At 33.3% G+C, this 11,458-nt stretch overlaps 1 pseudogene; it reads right to left on the bottom strand.

Moving 5' to 3' along the window:
- Positions 1-6,491: 6,491 nt before the first annotated feature.
- Positions 6,492-11,177, bottom strand: LOC122513546 (annotated as a pseudogene).
- Positions 11,178-11,458: the final 281 nt, after the last annotated feature.

The raw sequence follows: 11,458 nt of genomic DNA, 5'->3' as shown, positions 1-11,458 counted from the left end.
TCAGGAAAAAAGGATATGGAAATATTTTCTTAAGTTTATAAAGTAGTCCGGTGTGCCAGACTTTGTCGAAAGCTTGCCTTATGTCCAGGAATACTGCGGAGCAGTATTTTTTCTTTTCAAGATCTTGCGATAGTTGACGAGTTATTCTATGGACCTGTTCAATTGTTGAATGGTATTTCCGAAACCCGAACTGATGGTCGGGAAGAGTAGGGACATCCAAGACATTTAGTAGGCGATTAGTGAACATTTTTTCAAATAGCTTAGATAAAGAGGATAAGAGACTGATTGGTCGGTATGACGTAACGTCGTGAGGTGGTTTACCTGGCTTGTGAATGAGTGTAATCACTGCTACTTTCCATGAAGTAGGATAGTAGCCTAGGCGTAAAATGGCGTTGAATAGTGAGGTAATATACGCTATTCCTTTTTTTGGTAATTCTTTGATCATCTTTCCGTTGATTAAGTCGAGGCCAGGTGCTTTTTTCGGATTGACGTGTGATGCAATTGTTGCTTTGACTTCCATTGAGGTAAACGGTTTTATTTGTGGAGATAATTGGAAAGGTGAGTGCATAAATGTCCAGACGTCTTCATCTTCTGCAGGTACTGAAGGTGAAGATGGTTTGAATACATCTGCCAGGTAGGAGGCGAAGAGATTGGCTTTATCTATTGGTTTTCTTGCCCATTCACCCTGGGACTGACGGATAGGTGGAATGTCTTGAATTGGACGAGTAAAACGCCTTGTTGCTTTCCAGAGTGAATAGTTAGAGTCTGCAGTAGGAGTTAAGTTCTGAAGGTAACTTTGAAGACCTTCATTTTTAAAGTTCTGCAGTATTTTTTTTAACACTTTGGTAGCTTTATTAAGTTTACGTTTGTCCTCAGGAGATCTACTATTGTGCCAATTTCTACGCAACTTACGTTTTTCTACAATTTTATTTAAAATATATGCAGGATAGTCATGACCAGAAATATACTCCAGAAAAGGTGTAGAGGCTCGAACTGCATTTATTATGTTGTGCGTTAAATGGTTTACTGCATGGTCCACATCATCAGTTGTTTTCAATGGTAAAGTGGTATCAACAGTATTATTGAATGTTTCGCGGAAGAAATCCCAATTTGTTAGTCTATTGTATAAGGAGATTGGTGGCTTTTTGTCGATAATAGTTGTATTTATTGTTGCTATGATTGGAGTGTGATCGGAAGAAAGGTCAAATGAAGAGCAGACCTGTATATATCGAGGAGATAAATTTTTAGCGATAAAAAAATCAAGCAAGTCAGGGATTTTATTTACATCAGTTGGCCAGTAGGTAGGCTCACCTGAACTAATGCAACATAATCTATTAGTTTCGATACTTTTTGAGAGTGCTTTACCTCTTGGTGTTATAATTCTACTACCCCAGATGTTATGTTTGGCATTAAAGTCACCTCCGGCTAAGAATCTAGAGCCTAGACTTTCGAAGAAATTATCAAAATCTTCTTTTTTGATAGTATGTCTAGGAGAACTGTACACTGCTGAGAAAGCTATTGGGCAATGCCAGTCATATATCATGACACTTGTTGCCTGAAGATGATCTTGTTTATATGGCGCAAGCTCGTAATGTCTTATGTTAGATTTAACTAGAATCGCAGTACCACCATGTGCCCTTCCACTTGGATGATTCGTGGAGTACATCTTATAACCGAAGATTTTAAAATAATTTTTAACCGTAAAGTGTGTCTCCGATATTAATATAATTTGAATATCATATAATTTTAAAAATGCTTCCAGCTCCAATTTACGTTTCATTAGGCCATTAGCGTTCCAAAGAGCAATGCGTAATGTCTTCATTATTTATTAGTACACGACAGTTTACTTACTATTACCGTTAATAATGAAATGAGATTGTTTGATTGTTCGATTTGTTTATTTATTAGTTCACTTTGTTTTTCGATGAGTTTTTCTAGTCTACTTATAGAATCTGTAAGACTTGAGCCGTTATTATTGTTTACGTTATTTGAATGCTGCGGATTTGAAGTATCTGATATTTGTATATTTTTATTTACGGCTTGTGCGTAAGACATAGATTGGTCGGCGTAACGTTGAATGTTTACCGGTGGGTTGGTTTCGAGATTAGATTGAACATTTACAGTCTTCCCCATTCCAGGTGCAGCAAACGTCCCCTTGTACATCTCTTGGTAGGAAGGGCACCCCTTGTAGTTCGCAGCATGGCTGGCACCGCAGAGGAAACAAGCTGGTGGAGCATCTACAGATTTCCTACAATCCGCCGTAGCATGCTGACCAGAACATTTAACACACTGAAAACCGCGATTGCAATACTTTTGAGTGTGACCATACTTCTGACATCTCCTGCATTGAGCAATTTCCCCCCTCCTACGCGGTGATTCAAATTTGACCATTGTGTTATTCAGTCCCCTCATATTGTAGACCATGTTGTTGCTAGGCTTTTGTCTAAGGTCAACAAAGAACATGGATAGTGGGCTGTGTGCAGCTCTGTGATAAATACCACTGATGCCTACAACCTCGCGACCCAGCTCCACCAGTTCGTCCTTCAGGTCGCTCAAATCAGCAGAGTGATGCACGCCACGTAACACAACTCTAACGAACGTTCCTGCTTCAATTGAAATGTGTGAAAGCCAGCATTTAATGCTTTCAAGGCCCCAGTAATATTTCTGTAGGAGTCCGCATCTGCCGGCAATACACGAACCTGACTATTACCAATCTTATAGGTGCAATTATCTTTTTTAACTACATCATTTAGGCATTTAGTCAAAGATTGAATGTCAAGGACGTCATCCATGCAAATTGGAGGAGGCAGTGGCACCCTCTGCACTTGTTCGCCCCGCGGCATATCGCAATCTGTGACCATACTTGAAGCTAAGACCGAGAATCTGTTAACGGTTTCGGGCATTCCACTACTTCGAGGAACATTGCTGTTATCATCATCTAATCCTGCTCCCCTATTGCTACAAGAAGCATGCTCACGCCTATGAGCAGCAACCCTTTGCCATGGTGGAAATGTGGTTTATGCTTGCATATCCCGGTCAAGGATATGCGAATGGTTTACCGCCATGAGCTGGTGACCGACCTGTTAAAAACTTGAAAACCAAACAACCAGGTAACGAATTTATTCGTCATACATAAAATGCAAACAATACAGCTACAAACACGCGGATCCACACTCTGAACGTCCGTACACTTCGAATGCTAAGACGCGACTGCTTTAGAAGTTAAGACATTTTTTATATCAAATATGGACACGCAATAAACATTTGGAAAATTGTCCCTACTCTCTCACTCTCACGCCATTTGCTCGTCTACAGTGTTTCTGTGTAGCGTTTCATTCAAAAGTGATTGTGAATAAGTAGCGTGAGAAATGGAGAAAAAAACTCGGAGGAAGCAGTCATTTATTCAATTTTTGAACGAAAAACTTCATTCAAAAATGAACAATGACAATGACAATCTACAACAAGATCAGGCACTACCATTGACGCTGTATTCTCCCGTTATTTGCAAATCTTAGTATCATATCACAAATTATGATATTGATGAGTAATTAAAAAATTACTTCAGTTACCATAAGCCCATAATTTCATTCTTAAAACATCAACCAATAGAAATGTAAAGAAATATTTTAAGGAGTAATATTAGTTTAGGATAGATATAGGATAATCTAATCTTAGTTTGTATAATATAGAATAGAGAATTTATGGCACTATAGAATCCGTAAGATAGGGTCCTCTTAAGAAAAGGATATAATATTTATTTCTGAAGAAGTAACATCTGGTGATCTAGACTGTGGAGATTTCGGGAACGCTTTGTACTCACTCCCACTCTAAGGTGTTACGTGCATTTGAAAGAAAGACGGTTGATGACCAATAATGGGTCGGAAAAGAGACTAGGACCGCCTTGCGTCCCCTTTCCCTCTCCGACGGCGGTGGGACGCACTCCCACTCTAAGGTGTTACATGCATTTGAAAGAAAGACGGTTGATGACCAATGATGGGTCGGAAAAGGGACTAGGATCGCCTTGCGTCTCTTTTCCCTCTCCGTCGGCGGTAGGACCGATGCATAAGAAAAGAAAAGAGTTAGTCTTATGATTGCACTGCGGTAAGTCTTATGATTGCGCCTCGAAAAGTCTTATGATTGAGTCTTAGGAAGTCTTATCGTATTATGCCGAGGTATTAAGTGGTCGTATTATGTGAAAGTGTTAGGTGGCCTTATTGAGTTTTATGTCTTATGTCTTACGGTTTTTACGTCTTATGTTTTCTTATGTTATGCTTATTTAATTACGAAGATTTACGTTTAAGTGATTTTATGTACAATTAAATATATGTGTATTTCAAAATTTTAATCCTGACAAACTGTTATCTAAATAATAACGCCCTTTAACCCTTGCATCCAGATCAGAGAAATGGTCGGTTACAAATGCAATAAATGTAATGCATTTTCTTGCAATATTTTTATTTAATTTTTTCTTTATATGAATTATATTAAATATTTCAAAGACTAAATCGCGATAGTGCGAAGTGCTACTTATAATACTTAAAACTAAGCATCAAACTCATCAAAAAATTTGCGAATTTGTTCGACTACATCTCGTTCGAGATAGAATCGAAATAGAAATAAATCTTTCAAATCGTTTCAAATCCTTTTGAGTCATGATACATAATAAAGATTACAGAAGAGTGACAGAATTAATTTATAAAACAAGCATGATAAAATGAAATAATATAATTTTGTAACAATTCTGTATAAAACTCGGAGGTAGGACTTCCACTTTTAAGTGAAAGTATACCACGTGTTTTTCCGGGGTTCCCACCTGCTTATAATTAAGGTTTTCACATTCATTCAGAAAAGTATGCCACCTGCCAGTATATTGGCAATATCTAAAAAGAGCAAACATACGTACATACATACCCATCAACCCACTCACTCCACGATTCTCTCACATACCACCAGGGTGCAAATACCTAAACTAGAGAGCATCCCCCGACGCACCTCCGACACCCTAGTTTTAAACCACTTGTTTTCTAAGCGTATATGCTAAAGGTATACGTACTTTTTGCTGTAATTGACAACCAAGGCTGATGACTATTGCAAAAATGACTAAATCAAAATTACTGGTACATACTAATATATGTGCATTCTAATAATATACGAGTATATCAGAGTTTCCATAAATAAATTCGGTAATTCTACCATTAAAAACGATTTTATTAAAAGAAGAAAGTATAAAAATTTAATATAAATGTAAAAATGCAAATATTTGTATTTTTCATCTCATAAATGACTTTACAAGTAGTACTTCAAATATTGAATGATGCATTAATTAAAAACTATCGCGAAAAACGATGTACGGTACACACTACCTAATACGCATAAAGCAAAATACATCGTGCAACCACTGGTACAAAGACAATCGCTAATAAGGGAAAAATTTAAAACTGAACCTATGCTAACCATTTCTTACCCGTACGAGTAGCATTTGAGCACACTCCTAGATGGGAAGTCAGAAGGTATAGGAGGAAGAAACGAAAGATTAACTCATTAGAAGCTGAATATCATGATTTGAGAAACATGATTAAAAAAACATAAATACATAACATATAAATTCATTTCTATAGAAATTCATCTAAGCGGACTAGGACTCTATAGGTTATTTAATTTTTTTATAATTATTTAATTTTTTTAACTTTTCATTTGTAAGAAATTTTAAATTAAATTTTTTAATAAGTAAGAATTTCAAAAAAGAAAAAGAAATATATAAATATATATGTAAAACCTCGGACGACTCCTTTTATTAAGTTAGGTGTTCTAATTAAAGAACTAGGCTTTGTACCACCACTTAACTGCTAGAGTCTATCCGTCGCGAAAAGGTTTGTCTTCGTGTTCATTTATTGTTAATATCGAAGTATCGATATATTAAAATTATTCGCACTTACATAAATTAAACACGATGCAATGCATTTAAAGATAATATCACATGCTTTTTTGGACGAAATCGATAAATAAATAATAAATAAATAATAATAATAATAATCGAATAAATTCTCGATTTCAACACTACTAACGAGAGCAAAATAGGAAATATAAAAAGGGCGTTTATTAATTGTACTGTTAATTAAATAAATATAACCAATGAAATAAGAAGACCTATCCTGAACTAATAAAACATACAACAAATTATATAATTTTCATGAGTTATTGATGAAAAAGAATTACTCGTGTGCTCGTAAATAATTTATTTAAATAATTACAGCCAGTAGCTCGTGCCGATTAGGACCTTTAATCCTCGCATGATCGAAGAAATTTAAAGTTCCTCCCGTGCTCACTCATTCGTTACCAACCGTTATATAACATATTTGTGATATTTTAGAATTAAAATAACACATATACGAAGTATTAATAGTTAGCATTAGGAGTTCTGCGGTGGCTTCAAAACACTCCTACTTCATAACAAGTATTGTAGTCTGACGATCGGCGAGTTACTCTATTTGTTATTGAAGAAGATCCATCGAAGAAATTATTCCACATCTATGAAGAGGAAGATAATCCGTCGTTATGTCTGTAACATAAAATAGAACAAAATGATAAGTTATATGTAATATGATTCAAAATCATAGCAAACAAAAACGAATAAATGTTAATAAAAATGAATATTCAGAATGCATTCCAATGGGATGAAGCTCAATGGCACCATGACGATGCATCACGCATGTATCAAATAACGCGGTATAAACGAAAATAAAAACCTTATCTACAAGTTTCTTCTCGTAAAATCAAAATTTGAAATTACGGCGAACAACACTGACTTTAATTCGCATATGATTTTAATTCATTATGCATGCGATCACTGATTCTATAACTGCTTCCCAAAACTGATTTGCACAAAAACAATGCAAGTACAAAAATCTTTATTAATACGCTGATTAATACGCGAACTGTTTGTGCGACTGTTTAAGGGTAAAAATACAACTTTACTCGAACAAAATCTAATGCAATTACTGCCTTGGTCGCAGTTAATTTAATATATAAATTTTAAAAATAACTCGCGAACGCGACAGAATTGAAATTAACGAACGAACGTGCTTCTTAACACGTTTTTCGCGGCGTTGGTCCCTGGGGACCGCCGCTGAACTTTTCTTCGGGACGGCGTCGGTCCTCGGGGACCGGCGTTAGACTTTTCGTTCGGCCGACATCGGTCCGGTGGGACCGACAGTATTAAAGATAAAAAGATAAATGTCGCCTGAATGAAATCTAGTCAAATATAATTCTAATGAGCTTTATTAAAGCAATCTAAGCAAAAGTATGGCTTTACACAGGTAACAAAATGTAACAACTTTTTTTGTTATATTTTTGGCTTTCTTGGACCCAAATAATCTTGAATTTTTAGCATAACAACCAGAACAATATTTTCGAACTTTATGGACGCTTCCTTTCTTTTTCTGCAATTTATGAAGAATTTTTCCTTCGCGATGCGGAATTTGTTCATCTTCTCGCTGTGTCAGTCCATTCACCAATTATCTCCGGAATTCCGTAACTGATATTTTTTGTCCTGTTACTTCTTGAAAGACGAAGAGCGAATTAATCACAGCGGTGTTCAAACATAACTCAAAGGCTAACTTTTTATACCATTTGAGTGTTTTCCTCAAGGGACTGCTATACGCACTCATTTCATCTGATAAATCAATGGATGTTTTTGCTTTATTATATTCAACTATAATTTGTGGTTTACAGCAAAATCTGCGTTTTGTTTTTATGTTTATCATTTCACTGGAATGTTTTGTGGACAGGACCAAAAAATCTCCTTGTCCTTCATTTCAACACTGTAATACCCTGATTATTTTCTTTAGCTATAAGTTCTCCACGTTTCAAATTAGTTCTTATCACATCACTTGGGTTTTCCCTACGATTTGTTCGAAGTGTTCCAATCAAATGTGCGTTTTTTTCTATTAGGCGATTCGCTAAATCGATACTGGTGTACCAGTTGTCAGTACACAATGTGTGGCCTCTATGAAATAAGTTTTTCAATAGAGACATTACAACATTTGACGGAGTTGTGTTTTCCTTATCGAGACCTTTTTTGGTGTACACATTACAGTTATAAGTGTATCCATGACCACAACATAATTTAAATAATTTTATACCGTATTTGTGTTTTCTCTGTTTCATATACTGCCTAAATACAATGCGCCCACAATGTAATTAGCGATTCGTCAATACATAATACTTCTGGTGGATCGTAATATTTTTGAAAATTTGTATTCAATTCGTCTATGATGAATTTAATTTTAAAAACGTAATTTACAATAAATAATATTTATTAATAAATAAATCAATAAGTCAAAATTTTATTTGCAACGTTTGAAAGTGTGTGTTGTTGTGAAACAGTCTACAGTTGGATTGAACAAAAGATAAAAACTATTATTATCGCGACACACAACAGGAGGTTAAATTATTGGATATATAAAATTTCATTGTTAGATTTTTTAAGTGCTTATTGTATAATATAAATGTATGTATTACAATTGTGTGAAAGAGAATTACCTTTATCGACAACCGGTTTCATAAAATCCTCTCGCAACATATTGAACACCCTGTCAGATTGTCGACCATGAAAAGTTTTAAGACCAAGTGCAGTTATTACTGGTCCGTTCATCAAATCCTCTAAATTTTTACTGTCCCGTAGAATCAAATTGAGATATTTAGCATCTGTCGTATTAATAGATTATTATTATTATTATCTTCATTTATATGTATATTTCGTGCTTCATTTGTTGAGATATTCGAATGGACGGATTATTGTCAGATTTATTCAGAAGTTACTATAGCTCGAATATTCTTTAAAGAATTTCATAATAAAATATCTTTCATGCTTTTCACAAATTATTGCCTTTCGAATTTTAATATGCAAGTTATTTTGTAAATTAAATTCAATTAGGTACTTTCTGAACGTGCTGTTACTATTATTATCATTATTTAATTGTGCTGATTGTATTGTAGCATGCTAACGAATTTTAATAATAATTTACTAAAGTTATCAGAGATCAGAATGTTGTTGTATATTTTTTTAAAAGTCATCACATTGATAAAATTGAAAAAGTATGATCACCTCCATCAGTATAAATTGATGATAGTTTCCCGAGAGTTTGAGAAGGTCCATAGGAAGGGGAAAGTTTTATTAGAATGTTATAGAAATCGATATTATCTGTAACTTGGAGAATGGTATTTTTTGTATATTCCCGTAAAGAAGTGGCCATTGACCATCGACCACTATTAACAGCATCTCTAGTTGCGTTGGCTAATATTTCTATTTTTCTATAACCATTAGAATCGATCAACCCTAAAAATATTGAATATGAAATTTATCTTAACATGATAGCTATGGTGATTGATCGTTTATAATCGTGGAACAATTGACTCCATAGCATTACCGTGCTAAGTAAAAAAGGTGCCCAAGTGAGAACAGAATCGATTGGAGATATCCATACATCGCCAAGGCCAATCCCTTTTAGATTACTTTTTATAGTACCTGCTTGCTGTTCCTATAAATTTAATATATTATATTTTAGTAATATACCTGATATGTTTATATTAATATGTTAAGTATTATTGTCATAATTGTTTGGTTATGGTCATTGTATATATTTGTTTGCTATTATACTTTTGCGTTCATAAATATTGTATAGTAATGCAGATAGATCGTAAGACCCCTTAAACCAGTAAAAGAGACAATAAGAAGATAAATATATTATACTTTATTTTATTTATATATATTATATTATTATTATTTATTGATATTTTTATTTTATCAAAAATTTTGATAATTATTTAATTTATATTTTTTATGTAATATATTATTTAAATATTATGTTATATACATATATTATTATATATATATTTGTTATATATTTTATTATATTATTATATATATTTTTCTTTTATATATTTATATACATTATAATATTTATATAATAATATTTGTCTTTTTACGGTTTCCAATCACTTTTTTATTAACACCTTCTCACATTAATTTTTTACTACCAAAGGAGACGCGTTTTATTCGACGACTCTCTGGACTCAATAATCACACAGTTTCAGTCTTTTGTTTCTTCGGACGGGTCACCCATCCATGTTACTAACTGTGCCTATGTGACTTGATTTTAGTAATCGTACCGGAAACTAGTAATCTACAGTGTGGCTAGACCATCGATTTATATAAAATAATTATTGTAATAAACATTACTATATATAATAATTAATAGTATTATTTTATATTATATTTATTTATATTTGCAATGTTGCAAATATAATTTTTATTTGAAACATTACCTTTAATACTTTCTCTTTTATGGATTTTTAGGGTCTTATGAATTATAAATATATTCTAAAATATCTAATAATAAGTATTAATTTTTTATAATGTATTTTTTATAGGACAAAAAAATAAGAAAATAAAAGAAAGATCAGACCTTATACCAAAGTAGAGCAAATTCTGCCACTATCTTTCCACCGTACGATTCGGTTAGGATATAAGTAAATACATCAGAAAATTTTGTAATTTTGTTAGAAATCCTTTCATACATTCGACGAGATCAATAGCAATTTGTTCGTTTGTCTGAGCATATGCTGATGAGTCTTCAACATAACTAAACCCTGCACCAACTGGATTATCAATGAACAAAATATTGTAATCCTTAACCTATTAGAAGATAAATATTTGGAAATTTTTAATGCATTACTGTAATACTTATTTTTATTTAGAAATGTTCGAAATGAGAAAAAAATAAAACCCACGTGTAATTCCTTGGTTTCAAATTTGTATCGAGAGAACCAAGTTCCTCGAAGTTTCCAAAAGAAGTAGAGGATGCACCAGGACCAAATCACTAAGGGTTTTTCATAATACGATTGAACGTCTGCTGTGGTGTAATAAAGCCACCGGAACATATGGGAATATTTTCTAACGGTCACATATCCCTAATCTTGTTCACCTGGACCGAAAACTACTTTTCCTAATATAAAAATTATTCAATTCACTATATTTTATTCTTTTTGTTTTTTTGTTTTTATTTATATATTTTATATTGTAATACAAATATATATTTTTGAATTATACTAATCTTACCGAGACTTTCGGAAAGAAGGCACGATAAAATGATAATAACTAACGCCGAGCGGTGCATGTTCACGAATTAGAATTTACGGAACACTGATGGCACAGATTTTTACGATTGTATTTAATATATCGTCTTATCAATACACAAAATAGATTAGATTCAATTCTATATGTGAATTTTATGACAAAGTATATAAGCCCCTTACTTGACAAGTGATCTAATAATAAGTTCCAAATTCGGAAAAATTAATCTGGTAGGGAAATAAAAAATAAGAATCTTTATTTGACAATAAATATAATTGAATTATGTTTTCAAAAATGTATTAGCAGTACAAATAAGTTTCCGCA

This window comes from Polistes fuscatus, unplaced genomic scaffold, assembly GCF_010416935.1.
Source record: "Polistes fuscatus isolate 324 unplaced genomic scaffold, CU_Pfus_HIC Scaffold12, whole genome shotgun sequence".
In the NCBI taxonomy this organism is placed as follows: domain Eukaryota; kingdom Metazoa; phylum Arthropoda; class Insecta; order Hymenoptera; family Vespidae; genus Polistes; species Polistes fuscatus.
Note: the sequence above shows the minus strand (reverse complement) of the source record. Positions and strands in the feature narration are given on the sequence as shown.